The following is a 24,898-nucleotide window of genomic DNA, read 5'->3' on the forward strand; positions in this document are numbered from 1 at the left end:
TCGCTACTACCCCACAAAGACAACCGTAGGAATCTCTAACCGCTACACCAACCCCACGTAAACTAGAACTCAAGATAAGTGCACCATCATCATTGAGTTTAAAATGACCAAGAGGGAGAGATTGCCACTTTTTATCAGGAATTGGCAAAGAAGACTGCCTATGATGGATTAATAAAATCTTATGATACTCAACATCATAGTTCTTTACACTAAAAACTATTTGATCAGGGGGCAAGACAGAAGAACCAAAACAAAGCTACATTTCGGGCATTCCATAAGAACCATAGAGTAATAGTAAACAAAGGCTGTGTTTGGCAAGCCTCACTGGACTGGACTAGCCTGGACTAGCTTAAATAACACTTGAAACCCATGTTTGGTAAGATAAGGGACTAACTTAAATGAGACTATATTGTCCAACAGTAAACAAAACCCCTCGTTCGCTCCTCTAATTTAGCGAGGTGAAAAAGTGGGTCGCAATATAGTGCCCTCGCTAGATTGAACACACGAGTCCGAACTAAACCCGTTTCTTCTTCTTCTTAACCTGGAATTGGATTTTCTTGATTTGTGTTTTTAGTCAACCATTTTCACCGAAGTCAGATCCTTGGCTTGAATCAGAATCCCCCCTACCACAATCAACTTGTCAGACCATCACCATGAGTTTACCTAATTTCTGCAACCAAACAAACCAAAATCCTGTCTAGACAAGATCGAAGAGGACGTGTGTGGAAAACGCATTTGCTGAAGCCTTTGCCTAAGGCTTTCTCAATTGAATAAAAAGGAGTCAAAAGGGAGAAGAAGAATTGGGGAAAAAGGGGATGTGGAGGTAGGTTCCGATGGGAATGAGGGAGAGAATCAGGGAGGTTTATGATTAAAGAAAAAAACTAGAGAGAAAAAAAAAGATAAAAAAAGATAAAAAGAATGGGGAGGTTGGGTTTCTGATTAAAGAAAAAGAAAATAGATAGAAAAAATAAAAAATAAAAAGAATGAGGAGTTGGGTTGGGTCTGAATATGATGATTTTTTTTATTTTTTGTTTAACATAATTTTAGCCTTTAAAATTATCAGAATTTTAGTTTTTTTTTTAATATTATTGTTTTAAATCTAATTATTACAATAATTATTTTTTAGTCCGACACTGCACCAAACATAGGTCTTCACTATTTTTACAATCCAGCTTCTTAGTCTGATGCAGTACCAAACATAAGTCAGTACTTAATTCAAATTAAGCCAATCTGAGCTAATCTAAGATAGTCCCAAGATTTAATCCAGTCCATGATAGTCCGCCGTACCAAACGACCCCAAAGAGTGTTGTGAGCTAGGGAGGATATCCCATACATCCAATAATCAAATTGTAGTGTCATGACAGGGTAAAGTGATGGGAATTAGAGCCCAACTCATTAAGCACAAAATAGAAGAACTGACCGTGCAATCGTGAAGAGCATGCATCACAATTTTAGTCCGATCCATACAACAAAAGCAAATAGTAACTTGGACTATTTTCCATCGAAGAAGCACCTCGCGAGTAAGGAGAGCATTGTGGGCGAGGCGCTAGAGGAAATGTTGCATTGTTTGTGGAACTTTAAGGGCATGTTTAGTATCCTATCCTAGTATCAAAAACTGTTATTTTTCTTAAAAACAAGGAGTTCTCAAATTCATTTTTTAAGATTCAAAAAGTTGTTTGGTATACAACTTGAAAACTGTTTTTGAATCTTTAAAATTTGAAAACTTGTTTGGTTGAATTCTTGAAAACAAATTTTTTTCTTCATTTTTTATAATTAAGATATTTTGAAAAAACATTATCAAAATTATATTAAACATACTATTTTAACATCCATATTTTAATACCATACATATATGATCGACAAGCTCAATTGGTATTCAATATGCAATAATACATATTAAATTAAAACATTCTAGACTAAATAAATTATAAGACTAATGATTCTGAATATAATTCATCCACATTGCTCTGGCAATGTGATCTCTAGCATCACTCCTTTCATTAGCATTGTCCTCATGCAAATGGATGTGTTCTTCATCTACCACTTGAAGATCATTGGCTTGATATTGATGAAATATGATTTCATTTCTTGATTGCATTCTAATGAAGTTATGCATGGTACAACAAGCAACAAGAATACGTCTTTATTTTCTAATTGGATAATTTGACATTAACTTCAGAATAGGAAAGCGAGCCTTAAGCACTCCAAAGCATCTTTCAATAACGTTACATAGTGATGAATGCCTATAGTAAAATAATTTCATTGCCCCACCTTGGATGTTTACCTCTCCCTTTATAATCACGCAAGTGATAACGCTTTCTACGATATGGTGTGAGAAACCCACGCATATTTGCATAACCAAAATCAACAAGATAATATTTTCCTATTTAAGAACAATTAATATAAGTATTTTACTCCATTTAAATATACTATTAAAAAAATATTGTAAGTTGATATGTTTTAATAATTTCATACCTTCTTTAGGCAATGAGAAGTTGTTCCCTTCTCAACTTATTGTATCCATCAACACTTTTGAGTCATTAGCCATTCCTTCCCATCTCGTGTAAACATATGTGAACAACATGTTAAATGAATATGCACACATAATATTTTGTGTCACCTTAACTCTTCTGCTTCGATATGGAATTTGTTTTGATGCAGGAGCCCATGCACTGATATGTGTTCCATCAATAGCACCAATACAATCCTACCAAGTGACAATTAAACCATGACATGTCAGTACTTAACTATATAATCAGAAAAAGAAGAAGAAGAGTAGTTAAGTTAATCACATTTATCTTAAACCACGGGTCGTAATTAGGATTCTCCATGATTTTAGGAGGTGTCACATCCAAATTTGGAGGTTGAATTATCTGAGTACCAAGTCGACATATTGCTTTGAGAATTCCGTTAAATTGTCTAGACACAGTTTCTTTAGAATGTTGAAATTTCTCAGCAATCATCCTATTATGAATTGTATGCCTAATAGTATGCAAAAACATGCACACTGACCCCTCGATGCAAAATGATCTATCATCTTGTAAGAAATCCAAGCCCTTCAATGTTGAACACAAGTTCATAAATGTGTTCTTATTCATTCTAGCAAAATCAAATAACCTAGCTGGATGTCAATTCAACAACTCTATCACAAATTGGCGACCTGAGCGTTCTGAAGTCATACATGGCTCTTTATGTAAATGCGAGTAATATGCATTTAGTTTTGTAATTAAAAGCAACTTTCCAGGTGAATCATCCAAATCAGATGATGAATCATTTTCAAAACTTGAATGAGATGATGAATCACTTTCAGAATTTGAATGACTATTGTCAACTTCATTTGAGTCCATCCTTTATAACAAAGACAAATATAACAAGGAATAAGAAAAACATGGTAAACAAAGATAAATATCCTTCAGCAGACCAGTAGACTAGCAGACCAATAGTGCACTAATTCAACTATACAATCTGAAAAATAATCTCTTAACAACAAACAGGACAAAATATTTCACTAAATTTAATCAAAGTATCCCTTTGAACCAAAAACAAAAAAGAAACAGTAACTCTAAATCAATGATTGAAGTTGAAGAATGTAGTAAAAAAGAAACAGTATCCCCTTGAACCAAAAATATTTCACTAAATTTAATCAAAAGTATCATTCACTTCTTCACTAAACTCATAATTGCAGAATCAGAATTAGCTAGGCGGCTAAAGACTAACTATAAATTAATCACAAATTCACAATAATAGATCTATGCTAGCCATAAAATTTGAGTTTCTGGAACAATAAGGTCACGAAACAAGAACATGGGAATCAAAATCAGACAGTTTGATTGGTCTTCCAAAAGTTGAAAACTCTGAAGAAGACCATGTGTTTCATGAATCAAGTAAGTGTCAAACAACAAAACAGACAACTTTACTCTCATTCACTTAATCATATATAAGTGTCAAGCTCAATTAATCATTCAATCTAAATAATTTAAGACTCATTCACTCTCGTTCACTTTAGTAGGCTATTGAGCCACACTATTCTCCGTGGTTTTGAAATCTTCATGAACATCTTCCTCCAATCCAAATTAGTAAACTTATCCAAAGAATTCACATAAGCGTCATCATTCACTCCACGGCCTCTAATAGTTCCATACAATCCTCAACGGAGCTCAATTCTCTATGTGGAGAGGATACTTTCCTTCTCACTCTTACGCTTAAGCCTTGCCAATGAAACTTCAGTCTTGGCATTAAGAGACTTTGCCCAAGGTTCAATGGCTTCATCCATTTTGGTGGTTTTAGATGACTTTGACCTTGAGGGAAGATCACTTTGGGGGAATAGAGCAGCACGCTTGTTCTTGTTGCTAGTTCCTTCATCTCCCTCACTAAAGCCTCTTGCACCAATTTCTCTATTAAGACCTATGTGTGCGCGAGTGGTAAGAAAATCATTTTCTAGCTCTTTTTTAACATTAGAATCTGGAGGAAAATTAGTAGATGCATATTGCATTTGTCTAGAGGCAGTGTTGTTGTTGAAGATCACACCAAGCAAATCATAATGAGGACATCATTTGCTACGAAAACGGCTTGCAAACTTGTTTTTATGTAAAATTAAAACAAGATAGATTAGAAAATGCACATGTATTAGATACCAAAACAAGACAAATTATACAACAATATGCATACCTTGATATATGATTCCCAAACTTCTTCAGATGCTTGAACAGTGTTCATGTTTGGGTCCTAACCCATCCTGATATGAGAAATGAGCTTTCGAAACTCACGATCTTGCGCAATCGGTTATATTTTTGCTTCAATTTGTCATGGTTTTATCTTTTCCTAAACTTATCAAAAAACTTCTTTTCTATCCCAGCTCACTCATTCTTATCCAAAGTATTGGTTTGCAAGCCTTTTTTGCCTCTTCATATAACAGATGAATAAAATGGTCTTCAATAGGCTTCGGCCAATTAGCTTTATCATCAAGCTCATTTTTAAGGTCCTTGTTTGACATCTCTCTACTATGTATGAAATCAATGTAAAAAACAACATCACACAGGAACGATGATGACACAATTAAAGAATAGCCCTTTAGTCCACAAACAACAATAGAGCAACATAGATTTGTTGTTGTAAAGAAAGCCACACGTAATATCCATCCAAGTTACTTGTACAAATAAATTAATATATAAATATTGACAAATAAAATCAAGGAACAAGATACCAAATATTCCATTTAAAAATAAATTTGAGTATCATACAGGCTATAAAACTAAGCATGAAGCTATAAACCAACTAAATACATTTCTCCTAATTGAATATTCCATTAGATTAGTGGTTGTTAAGAAATGTTTCTTTCTCTTCATTTCTCCTAAATGTTCTCAGCAACCAAACAGATTGTAAAAGGAGAAAGAGAGATGATTGTTGTTAAACCTCGCTACGACAGTCAGGATCTTTGGATTCATCAGAATCTCCCATTTCAGCTTCAACCCAAAGATTTCTTTGTCTTTGCACCTCTCAATCTTGACAGCCCTTGGCATCTAGAAGCAAGGTGGTTCTCTCTACCAGACAAAAGAAACCCATTATCAAATTTAAGCAGAAACTCAAATTACTAACAAACAAAACCCATCTATCCAAAAAAAATCGAGAAAGCAAAAGATGAAAGGAATAGAAAAGGCATAGTAACCTTTGATATTGGAAATCCCCAATTTCTACGGTTTGAATTGATGAGAGAGAGGAGGAGAGAGATAGAGAGAGAGAGAGGGACAAAGAAAGAGAAGGAAGAAGAGAGAGATGGAGAGAGAGGGAGCAAAAGAGCTTCAAGCTTCTCCTATGGAAGCTTGAAGCTTGAGCGAGAACTAGCAGTGAAGTGAGCTCGAACAAACCAACAACAACAAACGATGTGAGAAAAAAAAAATCAAGAAAAATGCATTTGTTTTTTTTAAATAATTGGGATTTTTTTGAGTTTGTTTTGGGTTTGGTTTTTTAAAAATGGGACTACCAAACAAGTTTTTGGGCTTTTGGATTTAAAATCTGTTTTTGAGTTTATAAAATTGGACTAAAATCAAATACCAAATAGGCCCTAAGCTTCCATAGAGGATAGATGCTTCCATGATTGTTGTGAGGAGGAAGAGGAAGACCCGGACACAGACAAAGAGGCCATCTGAGCTTGAAATTCCAAAGCAGTCTAATATCCACTCTTAACTGTATACCAACCACTACGAGTAAAATGCCAAATACGGCGATCACTAGTATATATCACAACTCAGAGGAATAAATATGATGAGTACAGCTTTAGAGAAAGTGAATAAACGGTAGATCTTAGGAACATTCCGATAGTAGTAATGAGAGCACTGACTTTGGAATCCACATAGAGATGTGAAGAATATTGAACAATAAATGTAAGATGGTAAGGTACCCACAGATCAGTGTAGATGTTCACAAGTTGGCCATCATCGATAAGCCATCAAGACCACAAGAGAAGAGTTCACGACCCCATAATATCGACTGCCATGTAAAAGAAGGTGTCAGACCCCTTGAGCATGCAGAAAATCAGAATTTGAAAAATACCGAGCTTTGAGCATCCGAGGAATGAGGGAATTGGGGAATTCCAGAAAATACCACCCTTGTTTGGCAAGCAAAGCTTGATGAAAACAGATAAGTGCTCGAAAATCGAGACCTCCTTCTGTCTTATGCTTGCTTAGAGCCTTTTAGGTCTTCCATTGGATACATTTTTCAATTCCTTTTTTACCACCAATAACGAGCAAAAATACTCTAAAGTTCAGAACATAAGCCAACTGGTAGACGAAAGATACTCATAGAATAGGTTGGCATTGCCTGACACACAGCCTTAATAGGCACCTTCTTCCCACTTTTAGAAATAAGTTTACCTTCCTATCCTGAAATCTTCTTCCAAATGCAATTTGTGATAGCTCGGAATATTGTTTTTTATTTTTTCCGACTATAGTAGGAAGACCCAAATATCATTCATGGCATAGAACTATCGGTACCCTGAGAAGAGCTTGGAGTTGAACTTGGGCTAATTCAGAGTTAGATGGGCTAAAATAGAGAGAAAACTTGGCAAAATTTATTTGCTGCCTCGAGATTGTTTCATAAAGACTAAAGATGCGCTTCAACTCCATTATTTGGGTAACTTCAGCATCACAAAATAAGAGGATGTCATTTGCAAAAAATAGGTGATTAAGGAAGGTGCGAAATGAGCAATAGAACCACGAAAACTAGAGAATCCTGATTGGCCTTTTGAAGTGAGGATGAAAAGCCCTCAATCACTAAAAGGAATTAATGGGATGAGATTGGCGTAGACACTGAGTAGGAGTGAGGAGACCCAACGAACGCCCTTGAATCAATAGGGAGTAAGAAATAGATGTAATACAACCCATGATCAACTGGATAAAGCAATCAGGGAATTCCATCATGCTCATCATCCATTACAAAAATACCCATTCCACCAGATCATAGGCCTTGGCCATATCGAGCTTCAGTATAGCCTTTCTCTTTCCTAAACATTTTAGGGAATTTAATGCAATGTCTATGCAACAACATTCCCTTTGTAATGTCTATGCATTGAGTAGCACACAATCTCTAAACCAATTCGTAAGATAATATGGCGCTAACCAATCGTTTGGAACAATGCCACAATGTAAACTCATGATCTGAATTGTTCATTTTTTATAACCTCATACAAGGCTTATGCTTGATTTTCAGATGGATCAAGGTTTGACGCACTCTTATTAGTGGTGTGATAATCACATATCAACAAAAGGAAAACTCAAGTTTTAATTATATATCAAGATGTTTGATAAATGAAAATATTTGATTGTAAAACCTCTATATTCTAATGAAAACCTTCAGAAGTTGTGTTACTTTCTAAATTGTGAAGCGTCATTTTACTCAAAACTCATATTTTTATGGTTTTTTTTAAAAAAAAAAATTTAAAAATGAAAGAAGACTTTCATTAGATAAACTTCACAATACAAACTAAGCCCAAAAGGAAACTGAAACGAACATACTAATAAAGCAAAATTAAAGCGGATAAACTTCGCAACCAACAACTACTATAAACGTTACCCACATCGCCACCTTTTGCAAGATATTATATTTAGAAGTAGAAATGTATCTTGTTTAAGTGATTCATAAAATAATATAATTCATAATATATGATATAGTGTTTCCTATAACCCCTAAGAACTAACAATCATAATATTTAAATATGATCTATAAGCATTCATTTGTTGGAGAGCCTTGCTTTTTGTAACTTAAATTGAAGATAAATATATATATGAAAGTGATTTCATTCATTAAAACATATGTATAACACTAATCAATAAATTTAAGTGATGAGGTGGAGGATTGACAAACGTTGTAGACAAGATATGTTGTAAAAAGAGAATAAGCATATCAAATTTAAGGCTTCTATCTCAAAACTTTGATTTCATTTATTCTTAAGTATGTTTCTATATGAAATCAATTACATAATTAATTCAGAGACTAGTTATTCTTCTGAAGAAGGAGAAGTTGCACGAGAGAGATATTTTGAGGACTTAACACATTGACTCCAAATTTCTGCACTCTTGGTCAAAGTATCCGACTTGTTTAATTTGGCAAGAGGGCCTGAAAGAGCTTTGTCCATCAATGCAATGTGGCATGATTGACCCATTGATACAAGCTCAATGCAACAACTATCACTAATAGACCATTCCTTAATTATTGTAACGAATATTTCTTTTCCACACTCGGCATGAAGCTTTGATTTGCATTCCTCTAGGAACTTAAAATTTGATGGGGAGGGTGCTAGGGTTGCTAGTCCTGGAAAAATCATCATTGTTGCAGTCACGAAAATCAAGATTGCAGAAGTTAGATAACTAGTGAACCTTGCCATGTTGTAATTTTTTTTAAAATATACTTTGTTGCCAACGAAGCTATAGAATGGTGGAGAATCTATAACAAGTTTGTCTTTTTATAAGCCTAGTGTTATTGATGATGTGAAACGCATTTAGAGTGAAGAACAGATTTGGTAGGATAACTCCAAACTAAACGGGTAGATTAATTCAATCTCATTCATTTTAGATTTTAATGGTTTGCACATGCGTTGGTTAATTAATTAATTAATTTAGATTTAAAAAAATAAGTTAATAAACCGTCTTTGTTTGTCCTTGTGCAGCTAAAGAAAAACTCAAGTTTGAATTATATATGAAGTTATTGGATAAATGATAATATTTAATTGTAAATCATCTATATTTGACTGAAAACCTTTGGAACTTTTGTTACTTTCTAAATTGCGATGTCTCATTTTACTCAAAAACTTATATTTATGGTTTTCTTGTACATAAAGCTGATCGCAATTGAGTGCTAGTTCTAATATTCAACATGAATCTGTCATGCAAGTCCTGGAAAAATCAGCATTGTTGCAATCACGAAAATGAGGATTGCAGAAGTTTCACTAATGCAATGTGCCATATTATCTTGCCTTGATAGTATGTATGTGAGAAACCTTTTTTTTTGTAGTTTAGACAATCACTTATATTTATAATAAATAAATAAATGAATGAATAAATAAATAAATAAATAAATAAATAAATAAATAAATAAATATATATATATATATATAGAGAGAGAGAGAGAGAGAGAGAGAGAGAGAGAGGGAGAGAGAAAGGGTGGAATTCTATATAAGGAATTTAAGTGTTATATTATAAAAAAATCAAAATTTAAATCATGCTAATAAATTCATAAATTTGTTGATGTGTGGAATTCGCACCGCCAATCAGAGTGCGTCAAACTCATTCAAGCCTTCCTCAAGAATGGACGTGTGGTCTTGAAGTTGCATTTATGTATGTCTCTATCGCATTTGGAGTGGTCAAGTACGGTGGTCGTAGGTAGCTCCAATCTCCTTAAAATAAAAACAAGAATGAGTCACAAAAGAGGGTGGTGATGGATTCACTAACCACCATATGATGCCTAAGTCAGTCTTTCTTCCTCAAATGAGGCTTTCTATAAGTACTATACTCTAGTATGAAGAAAGTTCATACTACATTTTTTAGGTAGAAAGTACTCCATTTTATATAGGGAGATGAGACCTCTCAATTGTCTTTTTCAGATGTGGGACGCAAGAGATGTTGATGACGTGACACCAGTCTATTGTGTGACTGGTGATAGACTGACATGTGTCCTTTCCTTTTTAGGGGACATCAGGCGTCCGTGTGATATGACGTGGGCCCATTCTAGCGCTTCTTATTCCCATGTGTGGACTTTTGGGGAGAGTTGACTGGGTTAGTGTGCTGGGTCGTGGCCTCGTGGGCTTTGGTTGGGCATAGGCGGCCTACCATTACCTCCATTGGGCCTTCTCAGGCGTGAGGTAAGGCTAGCGTAGTCTATTTTTCGCTCGGGTCCAACCACTTCCTCAAACAGTTTGGGCTTGTCCTCTTTGGGCTCTTTTGAATAGGCCTTACTGATATTTGGTATCAACAAAATGTATAAAATAACTCAAAATAAGGATAAAGAATAGTTTAGAAAAACCAATACAGTCAAGTCTAGAACTTAGTTCTATCTTCTTTGGCCTTTGAAGTAGGAAAAAGAGTTACTTGATGGTAATGATTTTTTTTTATAAATAAGAGCATCCACAGTGGGAGAGTGTATTTTTGAGGGGTGTAAAGCTACTTTTACATTCTTTTTACATCTCCGGGGTTATAAATATGGTTTTTGCTCCAATGGGGAAGATGTAAATCTAAAGATGTATAATTGATTTTTTTGTCTTAATTCGTTTTTGTGTTAAAATTTTATTTTATGTTAACTTTATAAAATTAATTTTGTGTGTATAAGGTTCATTTTATTTTTTCAAACAAATAGATCTAAAAATATTTAAATTTAGAGAAGATATAATTTCATCCAAAAAAATCATTGATTTCATCCAAAAATATTTAAATAGACCTAAAGCTGTTGGCTGTTGGCTATGTTTGAAAAAAAAGAAGAATTGCATCATTTAGCAACTACTCTAGCCGTGCAAGTGGGTTTCATTCAGCAATTTTTTTCCCATTTTTGTCCACATTTCCTCACATTTTCTCATGTAGGTCCCACCTGTAAGGGATATAAAAAAAGATGTACATGTGCATCTAAATTTGCATATCATAGTGGTGATGCAAATTTACACTCATTTACACCTCCTCATTGCTGGTGATTCCGATCACAAAGGGTGTATATTTAACATACACCTCATTATACAGCCCCTCCATTAGAGATGCTCTAAGAGAGAAACAACTTGCTTCATACCCATCTACAAGAAATAAGTAAACTCGACCGTTAAAGATTTCCTTTTTCTTTGATAGGGAAAATGGGATTGATTTTGCAAACCGTTATGATGGCTTTCTTGAGTTACAATTTGCATATCTTAGAGTGTAAGAGCATCTGAAGGAAGAAGAAGATAGAGAGTTCTAGAATATTCATAGAGAGGAATTTAGAGAAAATATTACTTTTGCTTTCTGTATTTCTCATTGAATCAATCCAATACACATGGGATTACAGACTTTATACTATAGCAGAAATCACGTGGATTATACTAACAATCTAACCATAATGACACGTCAACTAACAACCTTCCTAGCTGACTAACCTTTAGTCAAACATCCCCCCTCAATCTCAGCTGGGCGACGCAGTCTGAGATTGATACAATGCTTTGAGAATACAGGACCATGTAATCCCTTTGTGAACACATCAGCAACTTGATCATCGGTTGGTATATACTGCACATGAAAATCTTTACGCTGGACACGTTCTTGGATGAAGTGGAAATCAATATCTAAGTGTTTGATTCGTGAATGAAACATTGGATTTGATCTCAAAGCTAAGGCAGAGAGATTGTCACAGTGTAGTAAAGGAGGCTCAGGCAGAAACTCATGCATATCAGCCAACACTTGACGAATCCAAACAACATCAGCTGCTGTATTGGCTAATGCTCGATACTCGGCTTCCATAGAGCTGCGAGAGACCGAGCCTTGCTTCTTGGACTGCCAAGAAATTGGATTATTTCCAAGAAATACTATAAAGCCAGTGGTTGACCTGCGTGTAGAAGCATCTCCAGCCCAATCTGCGTCGCTAAAAGCGCTAAGTTGCATAGGTCCAGGGGAAAATTTGATGCCATATTGCAGAGTACCTTGTATGTATCTCAAGATACGCTTAACCTGAAAGAAGTGAGAATCTGTAGGTGCTGTCATGTATTAGCAGACAGAGTTCACAGCAAAAGCAATATCAGGCCTTGTAAAAGTAAGGTACTGCAAAGCTCCTACTAAACGACGATACAACGTTGGATCTTTTAACAATCACCCTCTGTGCTAAGTACCTGGGAATATGGTTTACATGGAGTGGAACAAGCTTTACATTGAGTCATACCTGCTTTAGCTAACAACTCCTTGGCATACTTATACTGATTCACAAAGATACCACTTGAGCTGGGATAAGAAATTTGTAGACCTAAGAAGTAAGTCAACAACCCCAGATCTTTCAATTCAAACACAGAGGACAGATCTGTTAGAATTTGGTATTTAGCTTGCTGGTTTTTAGAGACTGATTTACAGAACAATAAAACCTTTTGTAAGCAACGTATGCAAAGGAGAGAAAAACTCAGAGAGAATGAGAATGATTCAGTCTATTTTCTGTATATTGCATCAGAGCCAAAATCACACTATATGCATGACACAAGCTGCCAAAAAACAGATCCTAAAAACTAGGACACAAGGACTCATCTCCAGCCATTCAAGGTCATTGGAGGCTATGATTCTTACACCTAGGCTAGAAATTGTTACAGCAGAAAATACTAAGACAGCTAAGAATGACAGCTGTAAAATTTCCTAAAATAGTAAGAAAACTAGCTGTTGGACATATCCTATAACAGCTATTACTATAAAAGGAAAGTTCTTCAGTTCCTTCGATTTCATCATCCTCTTCACTATCAATCTGCAGGATTAACATCTGCAGCTTGATTCAAAACTAGTATGCAGCTTAACTCTCAACAAGATCATCAATAACCTCTTGAATGAGCATCACTTGAACCTGTTAAGATAATATCATCGACATATAAAAGTAAAGCTAGAACATCTGATCCAGTGTGTTTAACAAACAAACTCGGATTTGATTGAGACATTTTGAAACCAAGGGCTGGAAGGTATCCTGTGAACTTAGCATTCCATGCCCTTGGTGCTTGTTTTAACCCATACAGAGATTTCCTTAATTTACAAACAGATTGAGGCTGCTTAGGATCTTCAAACCCTTGAGGTTGTTTCAATACACTTCCTCATCCAAATCTCCATGAACAAAGGCATTTTTAATGTCTAATTGCCTTAACTTCCACCCATGCATGGCTGCCAAGCTAAAAATAATTTGGACAGTAGAGTGGCGCACTACTGGACTAAAAGTTTATGAGTAGTCAAATCCAGGCTCTTGGCCAAAACCTTGAGCCACCAACCTTGCTTTGTACCTGGCTACAGTGCCATCTGAATTTCTCTTTATCTTATAGATCCACTTACTACCTACCACATTCTTATTCACTGAAGGAGGCACCAATTCCCAAGTTCCTTGCATATGAAGAGCATCGATTTCATCTTGCATGGCCTTAGTCCATTCTGAGGAATAAGAAGCGACTCTATAACTAGTTGCTAGTTGTTTTGAGGCTGGATATGCTCGGTTGATTATGGTGTAAGCATAGTCCCCAAGAAGTGACTTTGGGAACTTGTGAGCTTTGAGTAATCATGACCGAGCATTCCAGTTTTAGTGGAGCCCTAGGGCATTCCCTAGTCCCCCAAGTTGGCAAGTTAAAAGTTGCGTTAACATTTGGGAGGTATGATAAAAGCTGTGTTATGCTCTGGGATTCTTGGTAGTTGGGTACCTTTGAAAGAAAAGTAGACTTGGGTCTTGAAGCTTTAGTAGGAAAATTTGCGGGCCCTTGGTACCTATGACTTGGAACCTGTCGTTTGGCAAAGAGGCTGAGTCATAGCCTTGGCTGGTGCATCTTTGGTAACCAGGTGATGGCTTCAGGGAGTGGGGACGTGGGTCCAAAAAGGTGGGCTGAAGCTTGGAGAAGAACAAAGTGCGGCCTTAGTTTTCCTTCTATGGCCCCTTGCCGTTCGGCGGGTTCCCAATTCCTCTCTTTTTTTTGGGCAGCTCTTGGGTCCCTACCGTTCGGCAAGCAAGCCCAGTTAATGCACTTGGGTGGGGGGGTGGGTTGCTAGGTCATGGTGTGGGCTGAGCCTTAGTTGGGCCCAGGTTTAGAAGCTGTAGGAGCTAGGCCTCTTGTTCTCTTCGGCAAGTGGGATTGTGAGAAGCCACTGCATATTGTACCACAGCCATTACCGTTCGGCACCTAGGTCTTGGGCAATATTTCAGAATTCCTTCAGCAGTGCCGATCGGCAAGGAGGAAAAAATCAAGTTTTGGGTTCGTGTGGTCACGTCTTTTATAATAGCTGCCGTTTGGCAGGGTTGGAAGTTCGAGTGCACCTTCAGCTAAATCACACGAGAGTTTTGTAAGGGGCTGGGCAATCGGCGGGGTCTGGTTTCCAAGGACGGGTTTTCGAGGCCTTGGCCATTTATAGCAGAGCTGCCGATCGGTGAGGCTAAGCTGGGTTTCGTGAAGTAGCCTCCATTTTCAGTCCTCCGTTTTCTTTCCACACAGCCCTTGCCGTTCGACAAGGGTGTGTATTGTTATTGAGCTGGCCTCGAGCTGGGTTCGGAAGGGCGGCTGGGCTATTTGCACCGGAGAGAAGAGTGCCCAGGAGTTGTGATAGTTGTGAATCCCGTTGTGAGTTCGGCAAGGAGGTTTGGAAGGCTGGTGTGAGCCTGCCGATCGGCAGGAGTTGTCTGGAGGGGAATTCTGTGGCAGCTCGAATCGGGTGGTGAGCTTCTCTTCATGTTTTGCGCGGGACTTGCCGTTCGGCAGTATTAAATCCTTCGGTGTTGGATCTTTTCGGCAAGGACCAACGTTGGATTTCGCTAGGCGCAGAGCTAGGAATTGGAGCTGGTCCCGTTTTGCTGAAGCTAGAACTCTGTTGTTCGTCGGGGCTACCTTTTTGGTCACGAGGTACCGTTCGGCAGAGTTTGTGAATAGAGATTTTTGGGTGCCAAATTTCTTTCGAACAACCCTTGCCGTTTGGCAAGGGTTCCTTGGAGGGAAATTTCTGGGGCTTTTTGAATCAGGTGGTCTGAGCAGTGGAGCTGTCAGTAAAGTTGGTTTGGCTAAGGACCAAACAGCACGTTCTTCCTTGTTCCCAGCGCGAACCTGCCGATCGGCAGGGGTGGATTGGAAAGGTTTCGTCACGCGTCCACCCGTGCCTCCGCATCAAAACTTGTGATGGTCATCGGGCTGGGCTCTAGGAATAGGATAAGCTGATTTGCTGAGTTCCGTATGTTGCTTATCCCCCTTCCGAATGTTCCTTGCCGTTTGGTAAGCTTGACCTTGAGCCTTGATTTTTGGCAAGTGTTTAGGTTAGCTCTCTTTGAATCCCCCTTTTCCTTGCTCAACCACCTTAATTTTGGCAGGGAGGGGGTCTGTGATCTTCCATCTCTTATGCAGAGGTAAAGTGGGATTATGGTGTTTGTGATTTCCTTGCGCCCCCTTTGTGTTTGCACAGCCCTTGCCGTTCGGCAAGGGTGTGTCTTCTAGAGGTTGGGCCTTCGGTGAGCTTGAGTAGGACGTGTCGTGGTGGGAAGCTGAGGTCAGCTCTTGTTGCGGTAAGGTGAGAAGGTTGAGCACTACAGCTTCGGTAAATGACTTGGACAAGGTTAAAGTTGTGTGACCCCGTTCGGCAAGGCCAGCTGGGATACCTTCTGATATGTTTGCTAATCTTTGGCAGATTTGGCGTGAATCTCGGAGCTGAGGGACTAGAGAGTGGAGCTGGGCCGACATTTGGGCCTAAAAAATGAGTTCAACGGTTTGAGTTTTGGCTATTTTTCCCTTTGCTCAGCCCTTTCAAATTTTTTTTTTTTTTTTTTTGGTGGTGCTTATTTTCTGCAGGGTTCAGCAGGTTTGTGTTTTGAAGGAGGCGGGGTGGCCTCAGCTTCGGAGAAGAAATACATTGAGGCCTTGCCGGTCGGCAAGGGTAAGTGCGCACGGGGCCTGCCCTTGTTCTGACTTTCAAAGAGCCTACCGTTCGGCAAAGTGGTCTGGGTGCCCATTATAACCCGGTAGGTATGTTTTTTTTTTTTTTTTGCTGTTGTGTTGATTTGTGCTTTGATTTCTGTTCAACAGGTTCTTGGAGGGAGCATTGGAGTTGGTTCTGCAACATCCATTCGGTAGGTTGATGGGTGTCTCCGTGAGCCTCCTTTTTGAATTTCATGGGCTTTGCCGTTCGGCAAGGCCAGCTAAGTTGTTTGAATTGATGATATTTGCAAATTCTTTGACAGGGTCTAGGTCCTGAGAGCTGCAGCTGGGCTTTTGTCAAGCCTTGGAGCCGGATTTGGAATTCTTGAGGCTGGCCCACCAATGGCTTTTATAGGCTTTGTTTATTCTTAAATCTCAAGTTGAGTTGGGTCTTGTAATAAATATTGTGTGCATGCAAGTATATTGAAATAACGAAATGCAAGAAGAGGGAATCTTATCTCATAGTGGGGATGCACGTGGGCATCCTTTAGATTAATTGGAACAACACTCCTTGGCCATGCAAACAATGCAATATGACATTCTTTGTGTAGTCGGTTAGAGTCTGGGTCTTTGAGTGAAGTACGAGGAGATTGAGGGTTTGGAGCTAATCTTTTGGCAGCAGGGTATTGTTTTCAGCCCTTGGAAGATGGGCTTTTGGAAGATGTGGTGACCTAATTCGGCAAGATAGCAGGTCTGGAGTCTGGTGCTTGGGTCTGGCTCCTTGGAAGAGCTCCAGTTTGCTGTGATTATCCTTTTTGAAGCTTTTAGCTGGCTCCTGCCGTTCGGCGGGTTTTGTTGGAGGCTATCCTTTGCGGTATCCGCTTGGTTTAGGCTGTGTAAAACCCTTTGGTAAGCTATTTTTGAGAGAAGCTATAGACTTGGGCCTCCAAAGCTTCGGCATGGGAGTGAGTCTTGGTCCAAGAAGGTTCGGCCAAGGTTAAGAGCTGGGGTGAGCTTGGGCTGGGGGTTTGCCTAAGATTCCTTGGTGAGGATCGATTTCGGTATCGTTAAGCATTCGCAAGTGTTTAGGTTGGTATTTTTCCGAAGTTCCAGCATTCGGTGAGGTAAACTATTGACCCTCCGTGAGCCAATTTTTGAATTTCTTTGCTTCCGAACGGCAAGGGCTAACACAAATTTTTTTTTGCAAGTGGGCTGAGCCACGGGTTTTTGTAGGTGTTGGCAGATTCTGACACTTTGTGCGCACTGGCTGGGTCCTCAGGTCTTTTAGCTGGGCCGTGAAGGTATATTCAGAGAGTCTTGGGGGCTGGGCCTTGGTGAGAACAAGTTGCTGAGAGCACCATTTAGTTCTGATGTACTTGAATTCGGTAAGATTGTGCTCGGCAAGAGGTCGACTGTTGGTGGCTCCGGGTCGGAGTTGGACCTCGGGTTAAAATGACTTGGAGCCGTGATTTTGTTGAGCCTTGTGCGCATGGGCTGGGCTTTTCCGTGTTGGTAGTGGTGAAGCTGCTAGGCCTTGGGTGCGAGCAATTGACTTCGGAAAAGTTTGTGGGCTTTTCAACCTTTGTGCACTGCCAAATGCACAACGTTGCATGTCGCAGGGTGGTGTGGCTGGGCATGAGGGTGCCAAACGCACAAGAATTGCATGTCGCAAGGAAATGGGCCTAGGCACGAGGGTGCCGAAGGCATAAGAATTGCATGTCGCAAGGCGATGGGCCTAGGCACGAGGGTGCCAAAAGTGACACAAGATGTGGCTAGGCACGGGGACGCTGAAGGCAACACAAAGCTTGCGTGGCGCAGAGCGATGTAGCTAGGCATGATAGTGCTGAAGGCGACACAAGGCTTGCGTGTTGCAAGGCAATGTGGCTGGGCACAAAGATGGGCGACACAAAGCTTGCGTGTCGCAAGGTGATGTGACTAGGCACGATGGTGCTGGAGGCGACACAAAGCTTGCGTGTCGCAAGGCGATGTGACTAGGCACGATGGTGCGGAGGCGACACAAAGCTTGCGTGTTGCAAGGCGATGTGGTGGGCAAGGCGACACAAAGCTTGCGTGTTGCAAGGCGATGTGGCTAGGCACGATGGTGCGGAGGCGACACAAAGCTTGCGTGTCGCAAGGCGATGTGACTAGGCACGATGGTGCCGGAGGTGACACAAAGCTTGCGTGTCGCAAGGCGATGTGACTAGGCACGATGGTGCCGGAGGCAACACAAAGCTTGCGTGTTGCAAGGCAATGTGGCTAGGCACGATGGTGTCGGGCAGATTGCATGTCGCAAGATTGCGATGTGGCTAGGCACGGGTTGCCAAAGGTGATACAAAGCTTGCGTGTCGCAAGGCAATGTGGCTAGGCACGACGGTGCTGGAGGCGACACAAAACTTGCGTGTCGCAAGGCACGTGGCCAGCACGAGGTGCCGAAGGCGACATAAAACTTGCATGTCGCAAGGCGCCTAGGCACGAGGGTGCCGAAAGTGACACAAGATGTGGCTAGGCACGGGGCGCGCAAGGCAACACAAAGCTTGTGTTGAATGATGATGTGGTGCCAAGGGCAAAAAGGAGAACGATGAAGCCTTTGTGTCGCTTCCTGACGGCGCCAAACCGCTGATGCTCTTTTCGGAGAGGGTCAACTTAGAGAAAATGTGGTTTGCCTTCAGCAGGAAAAGGGCTGGACCTTTGATAAAGGCTAGCTGCAGAAGACAAAATAGGAGAAGCAATCGTTAAGCTGACACCGGTGTGGTGCCGGCGAAGGCTCTCCGATGCTTAAGTCAACTAAGAGGGGTAACTTTAGCAGAGCAATAGTAAAAGGTAAGAAAGTAGTTACCCTTCTTACTAGGGTACTGTTCTCTTTTTATAGGGAAGTGAAAGTGGGAGGTTGGTGTAGATTTCCGATGTGGGACTTTGTGCAAATCGCCGTGGTCGTGACACGTGTCATGAGAATTAGGTTTAGCAGTTTGTGAGCTTCAGCAATCGAGAGTTTCGGCAGGTGCTTGGCATCTCGAAAGAGTGTATTCCTTCAGCAGAGGAGAAGGCATGTCTGCCTTGGTGCTAGTTGTTTTGAGGCTGGATATGCTCGGTTGATTATGGTGTAAACATCTTTCCCTCTTTCCTCCCCACAGAGCTACCTCCCTACCCCGTGTGCCCACCACCCCCTCTCCTCGCCCCTTCCCGACCCAGGCCCAACTAGGAGAAGCTCACGACCTTTCCAACACCAGCTCTGCGACGCCTTCAAGGTCCTCGACAAGGACTCCACCTGCATAATCTCCGTCTCAGAGCATATAGTGACAACCACACATTGCCCCTCACCCCAACTTGCAAGATACCAAATTGAGTCAATTGGTCTTTAACTTCACAGAACATAGCACAGATTTTGCACCCATAAACAAAAAGCATAGATTTGGTTTGTTTGCCATTTTTTTTTCTTCTTTTCCTCAGTTTCTAAAGCAAGTACAAAAGAGAAGATAAAAGGCACCAGTGATTACCTTGGAGTGGTGGAAACAAAACTTGGGTACAGATTATTTCTCAAAAATTCCACATGAAGGGGAAAATTAGAGCCAACGAACTCTACTTATTGAGGAAAAGCCCTAAACTTTCCACGGTAATGGGAAGTAATTCCATATGGGTACCTAGTAGAACCAGTACCTATGAGGAAAAACACAATCCCAATTCTCCAAATTCAATGAAATTAAAAAAAAGAGCAGAGTTTGAGAGCTCACTTGCAGAAAAAGAATAAAGAATCACAGTAACACAACCAAATCCCAGCATCATCCCTAAATCCTCTTAGCACACCCCACATCCACACTCCCCAGCAACCCACACCTAGCCGGCCCCTTGAAATTCACTAATCCATCGCCTCTCACCCAAAATCCCGACCTCACTTTGGATTTGGTTGTAGTATTCGCTTGAGGGAGAGAGAGAGAGAGAGAGAGTAGCATTATTGAGATCCAGAATATCATCTTCCGCATAGCAGAACAGATTTTGTAGTTTCAAATATTACAAACAGAGAAAAGAAACTAGCCCAACCTCCAGTAAAGGCCAAGTATAACTAAAAACACAAAAACAACATTACATTGATTTCACAAATCAATTCCATATGATGATCATTCCTTAACCAGGGGAGGACGAGGATTAGAAAGAATTTGTGTCTGAATCTTAGAATATAAAACAACAAAGAGCAAACAGTTCCTAATCATCGTTGCCGATCTTCAACCATCGCCGGTCAGAGAAATTCTTGAACAAAAGTGACAATGGATTTGGGGGAGGGAGAGGGAGTGGCTAGGCGCAGGGGAGACGGATTCGTGGTTCAAAGGGTTTGGACTGGAGGAGCGGGGTGGGGAGGGAGATTTGGGGTAACGATGGGAAGGGAGAGAGGGTTGGCTAGGTTGGAGAAGAAAAATGAGAATTTATTTATTTGGGTTAATCATTTTATTAGTCCCTAAAATTAGACTCGATTTGTATTTGAGTACCTTAATTTCCCAAATGATTCCCGTGATTCTTTAACTTCACTTTCGTCAAGACAAATAGTTTTGCCGTCAATTTTGCTAACTTTTTTTGTTAAATGCTGGGGCAAAATGGTATTTTTATATTAAAACCAAAAAAGGAATAAAAAATCATATCTTTAAAATAACAATAAAAGAAAATCAAATAAAAAAGAAAAAAGAAAAAAAATAAGTTTTGGGGGAGTAGAAATCGAGATTAGGGGGGAGAGAGAGTTTAATTTTAATTTTTTAGTTTTGTAATTTTTTATTCATATTTTAATCAATTTTGATACAAAAATACTATTTTGCCCCTGCATTTAACAGAAAAGTTAACAAAATTAACGGCATGACCATTTGTCCTAACGAAAGTGAAGTTAAAGGATCACGGGAACCATTTTGAAAATTGAGGTACTCAAATGCAAATCGGGTCTAAGTTCAGGAACTAATAAAACGATTAACCTTTGTATTTTTTTCTTCTGCGCCATGTCGTCAATGCGAAGGGAGAAGAGAATAAGGCGGAGTTGTTGGAGGGGAGGAATTGTCATCGTTGTCATTGGTGTGGTGAGGTGAACATGTCGTTTGGGAGATATCCAAGAGAGAATAGAATAAGGCGGGAAACAGGGAGAGGAATAGAATTAGATGAATTAATAGTCTCATGATCTCTTCTTCTATGGAATTGACTTGTGCTTCACTGCTTTGGCTTCCCAATCTTAATCTCAAGCTCAAATTTGCTACTAAATTTTTTTCAATTTCGGGTTTTAGACTTTTAGTCAATTGCAGTGTTCGAAAAATCGACCTAGGCGGGTGGTTAGGCGGCTAGGCAGGAGCTAGGTGGATGGGCGGGCCTCCTAGGCGGTTGAGTCTTTTTCAGTGCCGAACCCAAGAACGAAGCAGCCGAAACCAAGAAATAGAAGCTTGAGTTGATAGAAAGGCGAAATGGTTGTGATGTGATCCGTCCTCTGCGAGGTGCAAGCTTCGTGTGTTTCAAATATATTTAAAGAGTATAGCCACACGCTATTCTCTTAAAATATTCAAATATATTAATATTTAAACAGTATAGCCGAATGGCTATATGTATAAAATATTCGAATGTATTTAGAAAGTAAAGCCGCCTGGCGATTCCTTTAAATATACAATTTTGTCATATCATTTTAGGGTTTAGGCCTAAAATACCACTTTAGCCCATTGTGCTATTGTTATTTCTTCAATTATTTTTTTATACAAGATGAGAATTTAAATTCTTTCCATACCTTCCATTCAAATATTTAAAATGTTGCTACTGGGGTGTGGATGAGGGTGAGGGTGAGGGTGAGCTAGCCATCAGAAGGGAATCTGCATGGTTCAATTCAACAAGTCTTCTCTGCGTAGTCTTGAATTGTTCTTTCGCTGCTAAATCTACCCGACCCGGCTGTGCTAAGGATGCTCATCTGAGTCCACTTATTTGGATCCACAAATGCTTTATCAACAGTAGCCTGTAGTCGTATATATTCAAATCCCACGCATCATAGTAAGTTATACAACACCGAGCTCAAAATGCATATGTATGGTTTGGGTTGGGACTGCCAAGTAAATAGAAACAATTACCTGAGCCGCTAAATAGCTCTCAAAATCAGAACCAAGCAAATAGAAGTCTTTACCACCGTCCACAGTATCACATAGAGACTGAAACCAGTCTTGCCAAAGCTTTGTCTCTGAGTGCAAGCTTCGTGTTTTTTTCCGAATATATTTAAAGAGTATAGCCAATCAGCTATATGCTTTAAATATAGAATTTTTTTTCATATAATTTTAGATATAAAATACCACTTTCGCCCATTGGGCAAGAGTTATTTCTTCAATTATTTTATATATGCAAGCGATATTGGAGAATTTAAATTTAAATTTTTTCCATACCTCTCATTCTAATGATTTCCAGCTATTAGCCCATTCTAATCTTCCGTTCCTATCACGTGCATTCTAATCATTCGTTCTTGTTACAGGACATTGCTCATAGAATATTTGTATTGATCACCTAATTTAGAATATCTTATCCTAGGCCTTGATCGTATGTTGAACAAAGAAAACAACCCCTTCCATCCACCGGCGTTTGTGCCTGCTGGTTTGTCTTCACACATTAGGATAATCTCCATGAAAGGGTCCCAAGGAAAACGTGATGAGATGTATGCGGCTTAGTATTTGTTGAAGTTAGGTTTGGTTATAAATAAAATGACTATTTATATTGCGACTGCTGATGGTGTTGTCACTTCTCCTTGCCCGAAAGAGGAGATATACAAGGAAATTTCAATGTTTGAATGTGGTTCAAAGAGATGCAATGTAGGTCTCAAAGGCATTCAAGGATCTCTCCAAGTTTTTGTTAAAGCATCATCAATCTTTGAATTTGAAGTTCTTTCTATTTTTCTGAGTTTGAAAGTGTACTCCATTTCTTATAGTACCTATCAACTGTTGAAATGTAAGCATGACATGTTGAAAATAAGGAAACATGTGAAGAATTAAGAACATATTTGTGGAATTTAAACTTCTCTTCTTTAATTAACTTGAATACTGAATACAACTTAAATAGCAAAATAACAAATCAACTAAGCTAAACAATAGGAACAACTAATGCACGACTAAACAATGACATGTAGCCACTAACCATGACTCCATGACAACTTGGACTCTCCTATTAACTAGCAACTAAACAACCGAGTCCCTAAAGAATAGGACTTCCACAACTTAACAAGATAATCATAAACATAATAAATAGAATAATAAATATTCTTAACACCCTCCCTTAAACTGAATGTTCTGCAGACAATCAGTTTAAAGGTAAAACTTCAATTCTTCAACCATCAAGAGCAACGAGCAACATCCTTCAAAGAACTAACTCCCAACATATTTCTCAATTTCATGAACACAGACAGCTTGAGGGGCTTGGTAAAAATATCAGCAATTTGGTCCTTACTTAGACAATAAATCATATCAATAATATCATCCTTGTAGAGTTCACGAAGAAAATGATATCTCACATCAATATGTTTGCTTCTTTAGTGCAAAACTGGATTTTTTTGAAAGCTTAATAGCAGAAAAATTATCACAATACATTGACGTTGGACCTTCCTGCATGTAGTGTAGTGCTTCAATTAACCTTCTCAGCCAAATGGCTTGGCAAGCACAGGATGCTGTTGCAACAAATTCAGCTTCGGCTGTTGATAAAGTCACATTCGGCTGCTTCTTAGATGACCAAGCTCTAGGTGCTTATTTCAGCGCATAGAGTGCTTTGTTCAACCTATATACCTTTTTCTTCTTTCCTTGTTGCATATATCCAAGAGATTTCTCAAAATACACTTCTTCTTCCAACTCCCCATGCAAAAACGCAGACTTGACATCCAATTGAAAAATTGGCCATGAGTTTTGAGCAGCCATGGAAAGAATATGCCGGACTATATCCATTCTTGCAACTTGTGCATACACTTTCTTGTTGTCAACACCAAACTCTTATTTGTAGCCTTTTGCCACCAAATGAGCCTTGTGCTTATCTATCACACCCTTCTCATTGAGCTTTGTTTTAAAACTGTTGAGAGTTAAGCTGCATACTAGTTTTGAATCAAGTTGCAGATGTTAATCCTGCAGATTAATAGTGAAGAGAATGAAGAAATCAAAGGAGCTGAAGAACTTTCCTTTCTTGGTAATAGCTGTTATCCAACGACTAGTTTTCTTACTATTTTAGGAAACTCTACAGCTGTAATTCTTAGTTGTTTTAGTTCTTGCTGCTGTAACAATTTCTAGCCTAGGTGTAAGAATCATAGCCTCCAATGACATTGAATGGCTGGAGATGAGTCCTTATGTCCTAGTTTTTAGGATATGTTTTTTGGTAGCTTGTGTCATGCATATAGTGTGATTTTTGGCTCTGATGCAACAATGAAAAAGACTGAAAACATTCTCATTCTCTCTGTGTGTTTTTTCTTTCTCCTCTGCATACGTTGCCTACACTAGTTTTGGGTTGCTGTAAATCAGTCACTAAAACCAGCAAGCTAAATACCAAATTCTATCATGGTATTAGAGCTCCTGGTCTGATTTCAGAGAAGGGGCGTGAGTTGTGAGAAATGGGGTTTTCCTGAAATCTCTATAAGGGATAAAGGTTGCTCTTTTATTGTGTGGTTCACTGAGACTCACATCAAAATGGTGGGTTCAGGTTCTGCAGGTGGAGATTTACGAACTCCACAGTTCAATGGTTCAAACTATGATTTTTGGTCAGTAAAAATGGAGACTATCCTCATAGCATATGACCTATGGGATATGCAGTGGAGATTGGAATACAACCACAGCCGATTATTGAGCAGGAAGCAGGCTCTAAAGGGCACTGGAGATGAAG

At 39.3% G+C, this 24,898-nt stretch overlaps 1 long non-coding RNA gene across 4 annotated transcripts; it reads left to right on the top strand.

The window, feature by feature from the left end:
- The first annotated feature begins 14,324 nt into the window (after nucleotides 1-14,324).
- Nucleotides 14,325-16,613, top strand: LOC103323340 (uncharacterized). 4 transcript variants are annotated; one of them, XR_016123672.1, is made up of 6 exons: nucleotides 14,325-15,462; nucleotides 15,551-15,713; nucleotides 15,831-15,908; nucleotides 16,002-16,161; nucleotides 16,226-16,269; nucleotides 16,381-16,613. It is a non-coding gene; the product is annotated as an uncharacterized LOC103323340 (long non-coding RNA). The 4 variants fall into 4 exon arrangements; XR_016123674.1 differs by having other exon boundaries at nucleotides 14,325-15,421; nucleotides 15,517-15,740; XR_513527.2 differs by having other exon boundaries at nucleotides 14,325-15,421; nucleotides 15,517-15,713.
- The last annotated feature ends 8,285 nt before the right edge of the window (nucleotides 16,614-24,898 follow it).

The sequence above is a fragment of the Prunus mume genome, linkage group LG2 (genome assembly GCF_029339155.1).
Source record: "Prunus mume cultivar Tortuosa linkage group LG2, ASM2933915v1, whole genome shotgun sequence".
In the NCBI taxonomy this organism is placed as follows: domain Eukaryota; kingdom Viridiplantae; phylum Streptophyta; class Magnoliopsida; order Rosales; family Rosaceae; genus Prunus; species Prunus mume.